This window comes from Colobus angolensis, unplaced genomic scaffold (genome assembly GCF_000951035.1).
Source record: "Colobus angolensis palliatus isolate OR3802 unplaced genomic scaffold, Cang.pa_1.0 Scaffold8, whole genome shotgun sequence".
NCBI lineage: Eukaryota > Metazoa > Chordata > Mammalia > Primates > Cercopithecidae > Colobus > Colobus angolensis.
Genome location: NW_012121820.1, coordinates 7518614 through 7523168, shown reverse-complemented (window position 1 = coordinate 7523168; position 4555 = coordinate 7518614).

The window sequence follows — 4555 nt, the reverse complement described above, 5'->3', positions numbered from 1 at the left end:
ATTTAATCTTAACCACTATCTGATGAAGTAGGTACCATTATTAACCCCATTTTACAGACGCAGAAACTGAGTCAGGAAGTGCTTAAGTAATACATACCACCACATGCAGCTATTTTTTTTTTTTTTTTTTTTGAGATACGGTCTCCCTATGTTGCCCAGCCTGGTCTTGAAATTCTGGGCTCAAGTGATCCTCCCACCTCAGCCCCCAAAGGGTTGGGATTACAGGCGTGAGCCACCATGCCTGACCTGGAGTTCACTGTGTATTTAACAAAGGAGAGGCACAAGTACACAGATAATTACAATATCATCTAAAGTGGGATTATGGCAGAGATAATGGAGTCCTAATTTTGTGTATGTGTGTGGCAGGTGAGAGGAACGCAGCAGAGAGGAGACTGGGAAGAATGTGTATATGAGGCGGGTGGCGGTGAACGGGAGGGGGAGGAGGCAGGGAAGGCTTAAAAATAACATTTAAACTGGGTCCTGAGGAATCAGTGGGAGGTTATCAGAAAGAGAAAAGTCATCCCAGAACGTACAAAGGTAAAGGATTAGAAAAACTACAGGAAATTTGGTGTTGGGAACTTGGGGATAGGAGGAAGAAAAGAGAGAGGAATGACATGAAGCCAGAGTTAGACTAGATCCAGACTGCAAAACATTTTGCTATGGACAAGGAAGAATCTAATGGCAAGAGGGTCTATTGGGGGCTATAAACTGAACTATCACAGAGTCTCAATGAAGCCAAATTAACAAAACTTTATGTATATTATCCCCAAAATATGGTGAGGGAGTATTTAAATGTAAGACATTCAAAATACTGCCCATTTTAGTAACGTTCTTCAAAGACCATTGGTATGACACTGAAGGAGAAAAAAATTGAAAAAGTCATGATTTTACTTTCAATAAATGGCTCCCAAGTAGCTAGGAAACAGATGCATGCACCACCACCCTGGCTAATTTTTTTTTGTAGAGACAGGGTCCTCACCATGTTGCCCAGGTTGGTCTCAAACTTCTATCAAAAGGGACCTTCCCACTTCAGCCTCCCCAAATGTTGGGATTACAGGTGTGAGCCACTGTACCCAGCCTTAAGATACTTTACAGAGCTAAAGGTATAAGACAAGACATTCTGTTTTCTAATGCAACTTAAGCTACCCTGATCCTTGCCTAAAGTTGTCTGGTCTCTACACAGGATCTCTGGAAAAGTTCTGATTCTTATGAGGTGAACTCTTTCCTTAACATAAAATTGGTCCAGTTGACCTATTATCTCTTTTTTTAAATGAAAGGATAAAGAATGAAGATGACCATCCCCATAAATATTCATATCTAGTGGTAACAAAACCACCATTTAAAAAGCAGCACGCATGCTAGTATTATATATTTAGCTGTCAATATACTTCATATTTCTCTAATGTACTGCTGCTTGAGACAGTGGCTTTACCCTGATCCTGCCATTAATGACTCTCATTAATAAGAGTAACATAGAGGATAATTCTGTTAGTCACTGCTCTTTTAACTTTTTGACAGTTTAACTCTGCTTAAGCAGAATGGTCCAAACATATGTGCTGTTCACACAACAACTATTTTGGCACAAAAGAAGCTGATATTGAGCTTTAAAAGCGCTTGTCTCAAAGATATGCAGTAACCATTAATAAACCACAAGGTACAGAGAGGAAATACAGCGTAGTAGAAAGAGTAGTCAGTTCTGAGGAACACTATTACTTCAAAATATACATGGGAGGACAGCAGGAGAAAGGCATCATGATAACTTTCTCTCTCGGATATTGACATTGCACATATTTAGCATATAAATGCCTCTGAGAAGTTCTGGAGTAAGGACACCACTGTATCTCAACATTTCCCAATTTTGCTTGACCCTGAAATCAATTATCTCCAACGATGTCTTGAATATGTTCTACTAATTATGTGATCTGGGGCAAGAAATCTAAACTCTTTGAGTCATCATTTCCCTGTATGTAAAAAAAATCATACTAGTTTATCAGTCTCATAAGATGACGGGCAGGAGCAAATGAGTATTTACCATATGCACTACTGGCTGTAATGTTATCATTATCATTACTACTAAGAGTAACAGTGACTTCAGGACTAGACGTTTCATTCTTCATGTGCGGAGTCAAAAACAAAAGAACAATGTAAACTAAAGGGAAGAAAAAGTTTAATATATTTCCTGTGAAGATTTTCCATTCTTAAAAGCACAACTAAATTTTATTAATCCTCACAGTAGTAGAACATTACACAAAGGCACTGCCATCTGCAGGTCATAAACATGGACTGCTTGTAACGATTATTTAAAATGAAGTTTCAAACCATTAAATCTTTTTTCATTATACTTCTAAAGTCTTTCCAAAAGTTGTTTATTGTGGCTGGACGCGGTGGCTCACACCTGTAACCCCAGCACTTTCGGAGGCAGAGGCGGGCGGATCACCGGAGGTCGTGAGTTTGAGACCAGCCTGACCAACATGGAGAAACCCCGTTTCCACTAAAAATACAAAATTAGACGGGCATGGTGGCGCACGCCTGTAATCCCAGCTACTTAGGAGACTGATGCAGGAGAATTGTTTGAACCCGGGGGCCAAGATCGCGCCATTGCACTCCAGCCTGGGCAACAAGAGCAAAGCTCCATCTCAAAAAAACAAAAACAAAAACAAAACAAACAAGTTGTTTTTTCTTAGCTTTCAAGCACTGGTAGATGAGTTTCCATTTGCTGAAGTTCTGAAACGGACACCGGGCTTAAATCAAATTCTCAGAAATGTGAAGAAAATGACCTTAGCCTTACGTAAATTCTACATTGTGATCATACCAAGGTAACCCCAAAGTAACATGATTTTAACAGGGGGAGATACATATATATACACACGTATATACACACATATATACATACATAAATACACACACACATATATACATATATACACACACACACATATGTATTTTTATGCAGCCTTCGAGGGGAGGGGAAGAAAACTTGAATAAGCCTGAACTGACTGATTCGACTTTCCTGTCAATGAATTAAATTAAATCTGCTCTTACATTCACATAAACAGATCTTATGAACACACTATTAACTTACAAATAAGTTAATCTGTCAATGCCTCCTTTAAACTTGTGGTGTTCACAGGTATGCAACGTTGAGCAAACTGAATCTAGAAAAACTTCTAATGAGCCCTGCAATATGGATTCGCTAGTATACTCTACAAGGAAAATCAGTGTTTCCAAGTTTTAGGTTAAGAGAAGTGTCAGAGGTTTCAAAGGCCATCTGAAGAGCGACAGATGAGCTCAAGGAAAGGCAAAGAAATTACAATAAAGGAAGAAATAGATGTTAACAAATAGTCAGGTGATTTCTAATATCCACAATGCAAAGCACGGGCTTAACTGGTTGCAAAAAGTCGACACCAAGTTAATTTTCACACCCAGACTGACTCAGAGAAAACATTAAATTAAGAGTTGTCAAAACTCACAAAAGCTTCCCACCATTTGTAGAAACATCTTTTTATGAGCCATCAGGGGGCTATGACATCACAACGCTGTAACTGAGGCACACCGGGTGCACTTGAGTGGACAGTTCTTGCAGTTCCCTGGGACTGACACTTTTAAGTCAACAATGAGAATAGTTTACAACAAGAAAGCTGTTACAGGGCATTCAGAGAATCTGCTTTGTCTCAGGGAAAAATTCTGTGCACAGGGTTTGTGCAAGCCAGAAGAACCACAATTAATCAGATACTCCTCGGGCAGCGTTTCCCAAAGTGTGGAACGCAGAATAATTTCAGGAGGAACAAGGACGCACTGTTTATTTCAACAGACAGATATTTATTTTTTATAAACATTAGAATAATAACTGGCTTTCCAGTACCCGGTTTGTGATTGAAGTTGCCGCCTTAAATATATTTAAGGAGAAAAAAAGAGTCAGTTTGAATTTTTTTAAAAATGTAACATTTGGTGAATAGCAGTACAGATGGTCCACGGACATAAAGGTGCAACGCGAGACTGAAACGTGGGCAACGCCGTCCTAAGAAAAGCCCCTCGCCCGCTGGCGGGAAGTGGATAGTGCCCCGCGCCGGAAGCCTGGAAAGCTGGCCGGATCGGACGCTGGCGCTGAGCTACGTAGTAAACCCGGGCACAGTTCCTTTCCCCGTTCTCTGGGCCCGAGGTTCGCGCCTACAAAACGCGTGGGGTGTCACACGACAAGGAGACACCCCGAGAATGCAGTCAGGGGCCGCCAGGCGGTGACGTGGGACAGCGCTCCGTACACCGCTCGGCGCTGCACGTCTGGAGAACGCCTGGTGCCACGGACCGCCCCGGGGCCGGTTCGAATCCCGACTGCGCCACTGACTCGCTGAGGACCCGCGGGCGAGCGACTCCACTGTTTCGACAAGGGGGTGCGGGGTGTGCGGCTCAACCAGACAGAGAAGCCTTGCGGACTCCTAGTGACCGACCGTTCGTGCACAGACAGGCGGCTGCGATGCGACGCCGCCGACCTGCGTCCACCACAGAAAACCACAGGCCGCCTCGGCCGGCCGGGCCTGGGCCTGACGGGAGCCGTAGG